Source organism: Nannospalax galili, unplaced genomic scaffold, assembly GCF_000622305.1.
Source record: "Nannospalax galili isolate Female #2095 unplaced genomic scaffold, S.galili_v1.0 scaffold280, whole genome shotgun sequence".
In the NCBI taxonomy this organism is placed as follows: Eukaryota; Metazoa; Chordata; class Mammalia; order Rodentia; family Spalacidae; genus Nannospalax; species Nannospalax galili.
The window spans coordinates 2,757,776-2,773,858 of NW_008347808.1; the positions used below are offsets into that span (position 1 = coordinate 2,757,776).

Genomic DNA, 16,083 nt, shown 5'->3' on the forward strand with positions numbered 1-16,083 from the left:
GATACCCTTTGGAAATTGAGATATCTGATGTTTTTCATAACAGGAGAAGCAAGATTTGTGGATCCTAAGAACCATGTAGATAAAGAACATAAATTCCTTCACATTAATATACCTTTTTGCACTCTGAAACTCTATTCTGTATCTATTATGTAATTTTAGTGTTCCATATACCTTTTGGAAAATTACAGGGCATTTATTCATATCATTCACAGAACTGAGACTAAGGTACAGAGAGGAAAATTGTCTGACTTCAGTTTATACAATGTCAGTCCCAGATTCATGTCTCATTTGTACTTCAGCCTAGTAACCTTGCCAGTAACCCCATAATAAACTCAACAAGCAATAACCCTAACATTTCATAAGAGAATAAAAGAAGATGGAAATAGCCTAAGCAGTCAAGATAAGTAACTCATCCCTTTTCTGATGAAAGAACACAGTCCTCTGAGTTGTCTCCTCTTTCCTTCTCATTTCATTACTATGGACTTCTTGCCTCTGACTTCCATCATTGACCTAAGCAGGGTGAGAGGTAAGGTGGTAAAGGAGTAGAGATCAAGCCACACCTAAGAAGGAGAGTGAGGTTCCTGGATCATTACTGATAAAGCACAATGGTTTTTCAGGTTAGCTTGGCAAATGCTCCCTAGCGTTGTTATTGTATCAAACTCTGAATGGGCCTGGAGAGTAATATAAATTAGCTATATGATTAGTATGATAGGAATGATATCCAAAGTCAGCTGCAGTTTTAATAACTTACAAATCCTCTAAATGTAACAAAAAATGTGAGGGGATATGGGGCACAGTATCTATATAGGAAGAGCTATCATTCCCATATCCATTCCCAGGGCCAACCCTGACCAACACAAGCATTTACTAATTTACTTATCACAGAAATCTATGTAAAGGTACATCTTTATCTCAATTTTTCAGGTAATCAAACACAGCATAAAGAAGACTTCAGAAGACTCTAATGGAATTAAGCTTTCTTGGTTTTAGAAACACCGAGAATACAGAGTATCATGGGAATATATAATCTCAGACATGTAGGAGAGCAGAAACTTAAACACTCAGTCATTCAGAGAGACAATCAATATGTAATACGCATGCCAAGTATTGTGTTAAACACCATGGTTAAATGATAAAACTGTCTTAACATGCTATGTGATATGTGCTACTGCAGAGTTGAACATGAGGGCTGTGGAATTTCAACCTGAGGCATGGCATGGGACTCACTTAATTTGTCCTGGAAAAGGTGATTATTTGGGCAATTATTGCCCCACAGAAAACTTGTAAGAAACAAGTCTAGGTTCCCCTTTAATAACGACAGAACAGGATTCCCTATCTATTCCCTTTTGCACCAGGAAACTCACAGTTAATTTTTTTTCTTAGACTTAGGTCAAGTTTGAGGGGCTTTCTGATGAGATGCAGGCTAGTATATTCAGCCCCAAAAGCCTCTCTCTGAATTCCTCTCTCCCAGGACAGAAGTACAACCTGCACATCTAGTTTGCAAAACTGACTAAATAAGAAAGACCTGACATCTTACTGCAGTGCCTGTCTCATTGTCTCCATGGGGAATGCCATCAGACAGCTCTTGCCCAGAAGTTTTGTCTGCAGCATTTTTTTATCCTTTCATTATATTCATATTTATTGCAAGGACATAAGCAGTGTCTGAGAGTCTATCTGCTCAGCACAGCAATAAGAATTTTTACATTCAAGGCAAAGTTGTAGGAATGTATTTGTACAAAATATTCTCCTAGCAAAAATGTGTACTTGTGTGTGTGTGCATGTGCATGTATTGTGTGGGTATGTTATGACTCACTGTATGTGTATTTATTAAGTGTGTACTATGACTGATAATCCATAAAATTATTACTCTAGGTAATACGGCCGTGTTAGACATTAAATTTTCCTTACCCTTATAGGTGAGAGAGGCCAGGGTGCATATATGTACCTGAATGGGCTCAGAGAATAACATGAAGTCAATCTGCTGTTAATACCATGTTCCTCCATCAGTGTAACACATGGAGTTGATGCTACAGTCACACTAGGCATAATAAGGCAAAGTGTATTAGTTATTTCGTAGCAGTATGCAGTTTTTGATTCAGTTAAAAGTCCACTCAGAAAATGTATTATATGTATTGTATTATCATTGCCAATGCTGAGGACGAGACAAACTTGGGGGCTCCAGAAACTTCAAAGGTACTGGTGAAACAGTCTAAGCTCTGGGAAGTCGATTGACAGCAAACAGCGTAGGAAATAAAATAACCAATTATGCATTATCAGAACAGACTGAGAGTAGGAGTGAATGCTCCAGGTGGGCCAATCTCTTTACAGATTCTGATATCAAATATCTGGGATAGATTTCTGGGTCTTAGTATCACTTCTTTGTTTGAGTATTAAATGAACTAATACTTCCAAAATGTTTAGAAGAATGGTAGCTGGTATATAGTGCTATACTGATGCTGTTGAAAAATAATAATTCATTAGTGAGATCGAAAGATGCATTAATATGCTCTCTACTCTCTGTTCCACTATGGTATAGATATAGAGGTTCCATTGTAGATGTATCACTTAGGGCTGGGCATCTCACAGACACTTATTCTCTGTGTTTTATCAGTTGTAGAACTCTGCAATAGTCTCCATCTGTTGCAAAAAGAAGGTTCTTCAATGAGTGGTGTCAGGTATACTTGTCTGTAAATAGAAGGATGCATATTTAGTATACAGTAAGACATTACATTTGTCTAGTCTTGTGACAGATGTAGGGTCTTCTCTAGGATCTATGACCTCTCCAGCCATATGTATTTGGCTATGTTTACAGTACCACATAAGTTCTCTCCAATGATCAGGCTTTAAGGCCAATTAGATCACTGTTGAATACTCCCAAGATAAAGGTGCCACTACTGCACCAACAGAGATAGCTTGTTGTGCCAGTCAGTGTGGTTATTAGGCTTTACAGCTGGGGCTGCACATTCCTCATGAATAAGAGGGCAATTAATACAAAAAGCCACAAATGGACAAAATGTAGAGAAAAAGAGACAGTAGAGTGCATGTCCCTGGATAAGACCCTTATATTCAAACTCTGCCACCCAGGGCTCAGGGTCCATTGCAGAAGAGGGGGCATAAGGACTGTAAGAGCCAGGAGCTGGTGGATGACCATAAGGAAACAGAGTTTTCCAGGTTTCTGGGAACTTGCTCATATGAATTCACAGCAATGGAGACAGCATGTACAAGAACCATGAAAAGTCAAACTATACAAAAACCCAGCATGGAAATCATGAAATGGGTTAAAAGACCCAAGCTTATCTGAGGAACTATTGGCAGAGTTCCTCAGAGCTCTGGTTCTGAGAAATGATCACTGATGGGAAAGGGGCAGTTGGTTTTCTTTAAGGAACTGATGCTGGATAGGCTGACCAAGTTTCAACAAATGAACTAACACTTTGGGACATCTGGGAACACAAACTTGACTAGATAGGTCTTCACACATATGACAGAATGCACGAAATCTGATGGGGGTGCTACGAGGGTACAGGTGGGAAGGGGGTCTAAATATGATTAAGATATATTGTATAAAATGCACAAATTTCATAAAGACATATATTGACAAAGAAAGAAAAATAACTCGAAACTTTTCCTTAGTAGGGCTCTTAGGTTGTCTTCTTCATCAGTTCCATATCGTTTTGTTAATCCTCATTTTTTTGGTATAAAACTGTATCATCTTTATTTTACTTACTTTTAATTTCAGAACAAAATAAACAAAACAAAAAAAATATAACACACAACACCCAACTGCTATTTATTGAGGGAGGGAATTTTCCTGCCTTAATACACCAAGGACAGGACAGAATAACCACTAAGAAAACAGCAGAGAGCCAGGTAGGTCAGTGCCATCCAGGCTGCTGGGCGAACTAGAGGGAGAACTACATAGAGGACACAGTCTTCCCATTGGGAATTCTAATCTACTTCAATGTTAGATGCATCGTCACCATCCTCAAGTAGGGGGATCTCATCAGGAACAGCAGCACTGGGCTCCTCTGCTGCCAGCACGTCATCATCAATGCCTAGGCCTAGTTTGATCATGCAGTGATGTGTTTAGAAGGGGTCTGCGGGATCCTCAAGGGAGAAGTCAAAGGAGAGGAGGGCAGTTTTAAACAGCAACACCACCAGGCCTTTGACAACCTTGTCATTTTTGTCCAACTCAGCTGTTTTCCATAGGGTTTCCACAATGGGGTTGTCAGGGTTGATCTCCAGGTGTTTTTGGCCATCGTGTAACCCACTGTAGAACTCTCTCAAAGTGTTTAGGTCTCATTATGGCCTCCGTGTTGGCTGTCCAGCCATAGGTACTTGTCATAATGCATCAGGGTGAAGATGCAAGTGTACTGGAGATTGTCACCTTCTTAAACCTTCTCATCCAAGATTTTCTTCATGAGTTTGCAGAGATTCTCAAACATGGTCTTGCTCTCCTACATTTTCTTCTTCTTCTCCTCCTCATCCTCTGGTATCTCCAGGCCCTCCTTGGTCACAGAGACCAGGCTCTTCCCATCAGACTCCTTGAACTGCTGCACACAGTACTCATTGATAGTCTCAATCATATTAACCCCCTCAGAGTCCTGCTCCCATATACCCTCTACAACGGCAGAGTTGGCCACCTGCTCTTTTCTATCAATAGTGATGTAGCAGTTGGACTTCTGTGTCTCCTTCATGGGAGACACATATTCTGTCAGGGAAGACACTTCATCATCTCTAGACTCAGTTACCACTCAATCTGATAGCCCAGTAGCTCAGAAAGACATCACTGGTTGGTAGAATTTTCATGGATTCCAAGCTTTAGATTCTTAAAGAATGTCTCCTAGAATTTCTTGTAGTTCTCCTTGTCTTCTCCCAGCTCAGAGAAGAGCTCAAGGCACTTCACAATGTTTTTGTGGATGCCTTTCAAGATTTTATTTTGCTGGAGCATTTCTCAGTAGATGTTCAGGGACAGATCTTCAGAGTCAACCCCACCATGAATAAAATTTAGATACTCTGGTGTCAACTCATCACAGCTGTCCATGTTGGATACATGATGAGATCAAAGGGAGCTAGAAAAGGGGTGAAGAGGAGTTCCCTGAAATCCAACTGACCTTCTACAGAGAAGTACTTGACTGCCAAGTGGTCTTTCTAATCATTGATGGCGTTCTTACAGAATTCACCGTATTCCTCATGAACGATGTCATCTGGGTTTTTGGTTCGAATGGGCGTGGTCTTGTTCAGCTCTTCCTGATCAATGTATTTCTGCATAATCTTCTTGGTTTTCTTCTTCTTATCTTTGCCATTGTCATCTTCCTCATATAATTCCACGTCTTCAATCTTAGTCTTCTCCTCCTCATCATTATCTTCCTATTCTTTCTCACTTTTCTCTTCTTCTGCTTCATCACTGATATCCTTCTCCCATTCCTTCTCCAAACTGAGGGTGATGAGATAGCCTATGAACTGTGATTGTTTGTTAACCACTTCCTTGATCCTCCTCTCCTCTAAGTATTCTGTCTGATATTCTTTGAGGTGAAGAATCACTTTTGTTCCCCAAACAATAGGCTCACCATGATCTGCTCTTACAGTGAAGGATCCGCCAGAAAAGAACTTCCAGGCACACTGCTCATCAACATTGTGCTTTGTGATCACAACTACTTTCTCTGACACCAGAAAGGCAGAATAGGAATCCAACACCAAACTGTCCAATCATTGAGATGCTTGCACAAGCCTGAAAAAGCCTCCATGAAAACCTTACTGCCAGAATTAGCAATGGTTTCCAAATTATTTATTAGATCAGCCTTGGTCATGCCAGTGCCTGTGTCTACCAGAGACAGGGTGCATTCCTGCAAGTTGAGGATGATGTAAATTTTCAGCTCTTTACTGCTGTCCAACTTGGAAGGGTCTGTCAGGCTTTCATAGCGAATCTTGTCCAAGGCATCAGAAGCATTAGAGATCAAGTCCTGGAAGAAAAAATTTCTTGTTTGAATAGAAAGTATTGATGAGGGACATGAATTGGAAAATTTCTTCCTGAAAAGCAAGTCTCAACCCCTTCCTCTCCATGGTGTACTTCCTCAGGTGTCTTGAGGGAAATTGCTGAAGTCATAGAGAGTAGGGTGTCCCAGAACTCACAAGTCACACCTAGGTTGTGCAGGGGGGCCTAAAGAACTCATCTTCATTTTTAACCATTTGTCTTGAAATCATGTTTCCCCAGAAAAAAAGAAACAAGAATAATAAGAGGAAAAGTTAGAGGTTAAGTCATTGAACATTGAAAAATCAAACTGGTAGTAATCTAGAATCTTCAACCCTACTGGCTACATTTCATAGTGCTAAAAGTTACAATTTATGCTACTGGAGGAGAAAATAATAACTAGTCTTACTCAGCTGTGAAGCTACAAGCTACAATAATGATTAGCCTGGCAAGACATGCCCACTGGTGCAATAATGGCACAGATGTCATGAAAGTATACAATTAATTTTGGATTGAATTTAAGCCTTGCCCAAAAAGATGAAATCCATGTCTGGCACCATTATCGGACCCAAGAACCTGTGTCTGGACAGGTCCTAGGCCAAGGGTGAAAACCAACTACTATTTTTCTGCTAAATGGACATAATATTAAACCAACTCCTAATGACTTATCATTATACCCATAGATTCGTATGTTTTTCAACCCTCATCAGAAAAGCTTGCTGCAGCAGATAGCAATCAACACAGAGACACACAACTGGAAAAAGTGCAGAGAATTAGAAACTAAAAAAATGCTCCCATTGAGGAAGAGGGGATGAAAAGTTTGTAAGAGGCAGAGCTGGTAGATAACTGCAAGGAGACAGTATTGTCTGAACACAAGGCATATTTGGAGCCAAGAAATTTCTGAGTGATTCCCAGTTGTCCAGCCATTAGCTGCTTTGCTGCTTGGATTGGTATCTGGAGCATGTGGCTCATTATAGAGTGAATGTTTGAGAGGATGTGAAAGTAGACTAGTAGGCTAAAGCCTATGTTGGGACTCTTGTCCATAGAGATTTATTATGAGAACATATGTGCTGTGATGAGAAAAGAACAGAGAATGCAAAGTGCAATGTGACTTAGGGTAAGATTAGTTACTGAAAAGAACCTCCAAATATTCATGCTTTCATTAAAGCAAAATTTTATCTTCTGCTTACTCAACTTGCTTTTATTTATCTAATGTAGTTATTTGATGTTGCCCATCTTTTGGATAGCAATGTTGAATAAAATATATCATATGCTCTCCCATAAATATGTGCAAACCCATCACAGGTGCATCTAGGGTGTAATAATAACACATAAACACAAGAAAGCCAAAAAGAAAAGAAAAAAAATTGAGTTAACTCTTAAAGTGGATAAGAGAACACTTGTAGTCAGGCATGGTGGCACACACTTTTAATCACAGGTCTTTGTAGGAAGAGGCAGGCGGGATCTCTGAGAGATCAAGGCCATCCTGGTTTATATAGTGATTTCCAGGCCATCTTGGGCTGTAGGGAAACCTGTCTCAGAAAATCAATCAATCAATCAATCAATCAATCAATCAATCAATCAATCATCAAAGCACTTACCAAACAAACAAAGAGATTCTTTTCATTGTTTGTGATGTTTTGTGTGTAAAACAGAGCCACAGAGCCAACTTAACTTAGTGCTTCAAAGGGCACCTCAAACATGAAAAATTCTAAAAATGCTCCTAGGTCTCTGAGTCTCCACCTGGTAGGCTGATCTCACTGGGAGACAGGGGAATGACACCGGGATATTGAATATGATAATCTTGGTTTTCTTTGTAATCTAGGAGGATCAATGTGTATCTTGTTCTGAGAGAAATGACTATGTAGAGGATCTTCCTAATGTGTCTAATTTACTGATTAAGAAACCGAGTCTATAGCACAATTTAGATTAGAAACAAGAATATTTGACACCAAGTACAGTATTCTTATCACTTAATCTTTCCTAATTATATTTACTACTAATTTGTGTATTTGTATAAAAGAGGATTTAGATATAGGGAAAGGTTGCTAGGATTGCTGTGACTGGCCAGTGCACAGAGAACTAAGAGTAGTGGCAAATAAACCATAGTCAGATACATAGATAGCAAGGGGATTTGCAATGAGAAGCTACATATTTCAGTCCCATCTTGTCATACGGAACCTGAGTTACTTTGGAAATATCCCATTAATTTTCTGAATCTTGATTTTTGCATCTGGAAAACCTCAGGAAATTTGGTAAGAGACCACTGGGGAATTACAGATCCCCTCCATACAGTCCTCCAAACATATGTCAGTTTCTAATCCTTCTTAGTTTTACTCCTTAAGTGGCTTTCATTTTCAGATCAAAAGCATTAGCTGAATATTTTCTATGTATAGAATGCCATGTTTGTTCCTATAAAGGAGGTCTCTGAATATATAGTCAATAACTGAGAAGAAAAGGCGAATGAATGATGGCTACAGCTGTAGGCATTGACCTCAGTGTCAATAGTGAAATGAGTCTTTGCTCTGAAAGCAAAATTTGAGTGACTCCTACCTAGAATACTGTTCAAATCTCCCCATTAAGTTTCCTTTCTTCAGTATACTGTCCATAACTGTATCTCCTGATGCACATGGTTAAAAGTTACATTAAGTCCAAAACCTTTTGCTTGGTATTCCAAGATGTCCCATTTCAGTTGCCAATGTTCTTTTCTCTCACTAGTTCTCAGAGTCACACATCCATGATCCTTTTTGCCTGGCATTTTTATAGGCCACTGCCCCCCAAATATCAACCGCTCCCAATGCAATCCTGTTCTGTTTATGGCTCTATCCTATATCTTCGCTACTGTAAGCTGACTTTCTCATTCCTCATGCTTCAGCTATATTTTTGCCTCTTCAAAGCCACATAGTTTTATTCTGAATTATAAAGGGCTAAGGTGATTCTATGATGTTTGCCCTCCCTTTTTAATTTAAAATGGTTCATAGGGAGTAATTGAGTATTTCCAACTTGTTTGGTGAAATTTGTTTTTAATTTTTGACTCAAATATTGTACCCTAGTTAGGGTGAAGCTCAAAGTAATATTATTTGATTTCTACCATGTTGACATTTCTGAAGTATAGCAATATACTTTGAAGTTTATGGTAGGAGCTTTGCAACCTTTTTTTAACAATACAAACTTTTGTCACAAGTTAAATCAGCAGTCATTCATACTATCGAAAAGATAAATACAGGCTCTTCAGGTACTGTGGGGAGACTACTGTTGTCAATAATTCCTAGGGTGCCTCCATAGACTACTTTATGTTTCCATGACACATGGTTTTATAATAACTGTCTCAAAAGACAAATATGTCAGAATAGATTAAAAGAAAAATATTAATATAATTAAGAGGCATAGTGGCCATTTGGTGAACTCTGGGTCTATGGTCAGGTTCATGTTAGTAAACAGGGGTTATAATAGTCACTTAGAGAAAAGGAAAAGGAAGGCTTCCAAGGCCAAAGGTGCCAATTAAGGGGCCACTTAAGGAAAGTGAAGGTTCCAGGACTTGCTTTTAGCAACTTGTGATTACTCTGTTTAAGCCTCTCTATTGCCAAGAGCAGCAAATCCCTCAGTCTGAAAAACCTATCTCTCTTGAGGTAAAGTTTCTACTCTCTGAAACAATCTGAATTATTGTTTTCCTGTCTCTGGTATCCAAAGAGTCATTTGGAGTCCAGTCTTTTTTTAAAGAAAACAGCAGCATACGTTTTAATACACAAGATTTATATCTGTTTGGATGAAAGGTTACTGTGCTTTGGACATTTTTCTGAAAAGCCTGTCACAAGCCCCAGTTTCAACAACCCAGGTATAAAACAACATTGTGATGACCTATGGGTTGTGAATTCTGTTCTCTATACTTAGAAGTCACAGAAGTATCTCAGCATGTAACTGTCATATGATTTTAGCCTCAGAGGTTCTATGTTTTACCAATAGTAATTAGCTAATTACCCCTTTCATGTGGTTTGTTTGTATTAACTCATTTAATTCTTTTAACAATTCTATTCTATAAGTACTACTGATTATTTGATTGATTGCCTACTTTCTTGAGACAGGATCTCACAATGCAGCCCAGACTAATCTTATACTTGGTAAACTCCTGTCTCTGCCTCGTCAGTGAGGTGCTGTTTATTCCAATATTACACAATACTGAGGCACAGAGAGTTTAAAGAACTTTCTCAAGTTCAGACAACTGGAGGCATAGCTAAAATTCCAGTCTACTTATTCTGAATCTAGAGCTGGAGTTATGATCTTTACATTACATGTTTAAGCCAGCTTCTTTTCTTACATATGAAGACACTAAAGCCTTAGCATATAATAAACTTGTCTGTAACAGTAAGGTCCTTCTCTACCTACCAAGAAATAGTACTAAGCTTCTCTTTGGTTCTCTCTTATACTATAGGGCTTGAGCCAACAGGGGTGGCCACATAGAGGGTATCATAATTTTCTAGGGACCAATGGTTTGGATTCAAACACTTTGTTATTAGGTACCTCTGTGACCCTGGGGAGGAAGACAAATCTTTTCTCTGGAATCCACTTTCTCTAACTATAACATAATTTCATATCTTTCCAGTATATGTCAAAGTTTCAATTCTATGTATACTTTAGTTCTAGTTTGAAACACTTACTTGTCTCCTTTATATCCCACTATAAAAATATGTCTTATTGCAGTATAATTATTCCAAATATTCTAGTAAATGTACAGGCCCATATCCTGGCAGCTGACTGGGTAAACAAATAGCAGTAGTATGGAGTGAGTCAGGCAATGATAAGAACATTCTGTGTGTATACTTGGGTCACCATATAATATATTTGTAAGATGAAATATTGGTTGCTACTTCCTAGCTAGGATTAAATATGCATGTTTGCAATTTCAGTGAGCAAGTAATCACTGGGTGATTAGAAGAGAGTTGGGGTCAGTGTTTTTGCCTGCTCAGAAGATGGAGATGGGCAGAGTATGAAAAAATGGTCATGAAATGTCAATGTATTTCCCATCGGAACTGAGTTGGTTATCTGTTCTCAGGATACTTCCTGGTTCATAGGACCCTGAAGCATATGGTAGCCTCTCTTCCAGATCTTTCTTTAAGAAGGTCTCTCTGCATAACTAGGCTCAGTCAAGGTGGGACCCTGAGAAAGAACTAAAACTACTGAAATTTTCCATCACCCATTTACCCTTTCTTCCCCTGTACCTCTATCCTGTGAATTTTGAAGCTGCGTCTGATGAAGAGAATACATTTAAATTCCTGAACTAGGGGCAGGTAATAGTTATTTTGGAAAGTATCAAAGAGACTTCTGACTTGAATAAGGAGTGAGATTGATAGTTATGAAACATAGCTATTAATAGTTATGAAATATAGCTATTAGTCTAAAATTATCTTGCTAATAACTTAATTTCAGTCCCTTTTCTTAAGCCTCAAACTTAGGAATCAAGCAGGGTTAGGTGATGTTACACCTAGAACATGTATTTCTTCACTTTAAGAATATGCTAGATGGAAATAATTACTTTACCCCCTTTCCCTTGACAATGTAAGACTCATTGCTACATATTTCCGTGGATGACTTCCAACCTCTCACCCTAGAAATCAGATTCCCCTGAACCAAAAACTAGCCCTATCTTCATGCTTCCCCTTGAGTTTTCAGGTTCTATTTCCCTAAGTCCTAATTCCCATCACTTCTATTACATTTCTATGAGATTGTTTTCATGACATTTTGTCTGACACCCAGTTGAGTAAGGATCCCAGAGCACCCTGTCTATACCTCTGGAGGAGTCACACAGTACTATACTACAGTTCTTCATGTTGCTTTATCACAACAGGAAAGAGGACACCTCAGAGCAGGCACAGTTTGCTTTTGAGTCTTCAAGAAGGCCCAGTACAAGAGTGGTACAAGGTTGGTTTCAAACAAATTTGTTTAGTGAGATTATCATTGACATTGTATGAAGTCCTCCTGAATTGTCACATTCCCAGGGAAATCAGGGTCCCATCTTGCAGTTCTTAGTAACAATTAGAATATAATTTAAGACTTAAAAGGAAGCTTGAGGACAGTTTTATTAGAGCTCAAAAGAAAAAGCCCAGGGCAGCAAGTTGTAAATCTCTGTACCTACCCAAAGGAGGCAGACAGAGAAGATGAAGAGAAAAAGCCATGCTGTTTGAGTTAAACAAGCACAGAGGTAAGTCACATAGCACAAAGGGGAAACCTCATCCACTGTTGGTGGGATTGCACACTGGAGCAACCAGTGTGGAAATCAGTATGGGGAAACTCTTAAAAAAACTAAAAGTAATTCTACCTTATGATCTGGTTTCACACCTCTTTGGCATATTTCTTAAGGACTCATCCTATTGCACAGATAACTGTACTGCTATGTTTGTTGCTACTCTTTTCACAATAGCTAAGAAATAGAATTGATACAAACGTCCCTCAACTGATGAGTTGATAATGAAAATGTCATACATTTATGCAATAGGGGAATTCTACTCAGTGGTAAAGAAAACTGAAATTGATCTTTTTCTTGGGGAAACACTAAAGGCAGATGACAGCCAGTTCAGTGAGACGGATGGGAGGAACCAGGTGCCTTGACTTTGGAGGCCCTTTGGCTTCTGTGGAAGATTTGGTAGTGGTCATCAAGGTCATGGTAGGGGCTGTGGCCAAGGCCACAGTGGAGACATGGAGCTCAAGGAGGCAAAGGTAAAGACAAGGATTGGATTCAAGTCACCAAGTTGAGCTGCCAGGTCAAGGATGTGAAGATCAAGTCCCTGGAGCTGCCAGGTCAAGACTACCTGTTATCCGAGGTTTTAAAGATCATGCTAGTGCAGAAACAGACTCAGGCTGGCCATCGGACCAGGTTAAAGCTTCTGTCACCATTGAGAACTCTAACGTTCATGTTGGTCTTGGTGTCAAGTACTCCACGGAGATAGCCACTGCCATTCAAGGGACCATCATCTTTGGCAAGCTTACCATTTGTCCCTGTGTTGAGAGGTTACTGGGGAAACAAGATTGGCAAGCTCCACACTGTCCCATGTAAAGTAACAGACTACTGTGGCCCTGTCCTGGTGTGCCTCATCCCTGTCACCAGAGGTACTGGCATCGTCTCTGCTCCTGTGCCTAAGAAACTGCTGCTGATGACTACTACACATCAGCCAGAGGCTGCACTGCCACCCTGGGCGGCATTGCCAAGGACACCTTTGATGACCTCTTGAAGATCAAATGCTACCTGACTCCTCACCTCTGGAAAGAGATGGTCTTTACCAAGTCTTCCTATAAGGAATTCACCAACCATCTTATAAAAACCCATGCAAGTGTCTCCATGCAGAGAACCCAGACTCCAGCTGAGGCTACTACATGGGGTTTTTATATGAGAAAAAATAAATTAATTCTGTAAAAAAAGAAAATTGAAATCATGAAATTTTCAGATAAATAAATGGAACTAGAAACTGTTATACTAAGTGAAGTAATGCAGACTCAGTAAAACAAGGGATGTATATTCACTTATTTGTGTATCTCAGCTTCAGGTCCTTAAATATGACTACATATAAGGATGTTACTATATCCTGATGTTACTGCTGGAGCCATAAAATGGAGAGGAGCCATGGGAACAAAGGAGAAGAAACTGGAGAGAGGGCGATAGTAGGATATAGGTAACATCAAGAGAGAAATGAAGAAACCTGGGGTATTTAACTGGGAAAGGAGTGTGTGTGTGTGTGTGTGTGTGTGTGTGTGTGTGTGTGTGTATCTCTGTGTGTGTGTTGTGTGTAGCTGAAGGCTATATAACAAGAAACACAGTGCTAGACAGGAGAAATCTCTCTTTGAGTTGTTGGTCACGGTAGTCCAAAATAACACAGGATATTTTATAGCCCTTGATTGCCTTCCAGAACTTGAAGGTAAGACCCTATCACTGGAGATAGGACATACTTCAGACACAGGGCTTATAACAATCAAGCTGGAAAGGACTTAGAAACTGCCTCTCTGAAGATTTACTCTCATAGTATCAGAGGATACTACTATGAAAGATGCTAAGGGAGAAATTCAATCAGTAGTACAATCCATGTGTGAGTCCTATGAACCACAATGACTGGCATAGTACTCTATCACTGTTGGTGCAATAGTAGCACTTTTATCTTGGGTATGATCAATAGTTATCTAATTTGACTTAAGACCTTTCAATGGGAGGGAACTCTTTCAGTAGTGTAAGCATAGCCAAAAACACATGCCTGGAGAAGTCATAGATCCTAGAGAAAAATATACATCTGTCACACTCCTAGACAAACATAATTTCTTACTATATGCTGACTATGTACCTTATATTTACGGACAGGAATACTTGTCACCATTCATTGAAAGAGCTCCTTTTTTTAAAAGATACTCTTACAGAGTTCCACAATTGGTCAAATGCAGAGAATACGTTTCTCTGTGATGCCTAGCCTTAAGTGATACATCTACAATGAAACTTATATACCTAAGACTCAGGGAACAGTGGAACAGGAGGCAGAAAAAATATTAGTGCATCTCTCAACTCTCACCAGCAAAGCTTCTTCCTACAACAGATGTTGATTAACACAAAGGACAACCAGTCAAAATATAGAGAATAGGAGACTATAGAGTACATTACCCTAGATAGGACTTCTATATTAAAACTCTGACATTCAGGGCTCAGGATCCATTGCAGAAGATGGGGCAGAAAGACTGTAAGAGCCAGGGGGTGGGGGATGACCACAAGGAAACAGAGTTTTTCAGCATTCTGGGAACTTGTTTATATGAACTTAGAGCAGTGGTAACAGCATGCACAAGACCCATGGAAACTCAAACCAGAAAAAAACCCAGCATAGAAGAGGGGAAATGGGTCAGAATCCCTAACCTTAGATGAAGAACTATTAGCAGCTGATCACTGCTGGGTGAGGGAGAGTTGGTCTTGTTTCAGCTAGTGACTGTAGATAGGTTGACCAGGCTTCAGTGGATACACTCACACCAATGCACATTTCAGATGCAAAACTGACTCAGTATGCCTTAATATATATAACAGAATGTATGAAATCCAGGAGGTGGGCTATGGGGTGTGCAGATAGTGGAATGGATCTAAATATGATCAAGATGTATGAAATGTACAAAAATTCAGTAAAAATGTTCTAAAAAAGAAACTCAAAAATGTAGCGAGTACCCAAAACTTTAGGGAAAACATGTTTAGAAAAGAGATATGAAGAAGAAATGAAACGTTATGTTTTTCTGAAGAATTCAGAAAACAGGTCAAGGCTTATGGGAAGTCACATATCTGTGATTGGATCCACAAGAACTTTGCTAAGGGATGGAGATTCCAAGCAAGGAAAGCTCACTATCTCATTAAGGCACTAAATTCTCCACTCATCTCTTTAGCATGACATATATTAAACCCGCCTTATTAGGTGTGGTCCTATAACCAGGTTATTTATTAGCAAAACGGGAAGATTGGATCTTTATATGGGGCAGAATTTTATTCTCCTGACTAGCCTTTTCCCAGTGGCCATTTTGCTACTGTAATGGCAGCTCATTGAATAGATAAGGATTTGAGGCATAGGCGTAGGGTTGCCTTTTCCTGACATCCTATCACATTAAAAGTGAAGTATGGACTACTATCCTCAGGCCTCTTGGGGTAAGTCTATAGCACAGCCCTCTGCGCCAGGACTGCCTAACCCACATTCACCCTTCCATCCCTCCCGTCGTTCTATACTCCTAGTTTGGGCCCTGTGCCATTCCTAGTCTTGGGGCCCCAGACACCTGGGGAACCAATACTACTTTCTGACACTTCTCACCCAGGCCAACTCAGTGCCAAGAAAGGGCCCCCGGAGCACCGCTTCTGGTCCTGGCCCCGCCCTCACCTCCAACTACTTCCCTGGTCCTGCAACACCTGACAGGCTCTTTCTGGGGCTGACAGCCTCTTTCTGGGGCTCCAAGGCTTACTTTTCCTCTACCTGAACCTTTGCATCCAGTACAACCCAGCTACTCATTCCACTCCCTGGGAAATCTTGGGGCTTTTTCCCTCCCCATCTGCCTTTGCATCCCTGCATGGTGCGGCCATGGCCAGGATCTCAGGTCAGTCCAACACCCAAGTTCCTGAGGCC

General features: G+C 39.9%; 2 pseudogenes; one reads left to right on the forward strand and one right to left on the reverse strand.

Annotated features, from left to right (window-relative positions):
- Positions 1-3,945: 3,945 nt before the first annotated feature.
- On the reverse strand, positions 3,946-6,103 carry LOC103743180 (annotated as a pseudogene).
- A 6,445-nt stretch (positions 6,104-12,548) lies between these two features.
- The window catches only part of LOC115072253, an 81,041-nt pseudogene continuing 77,506 nt past the window's right edge, over positions 12,549-16,083 (forward strand).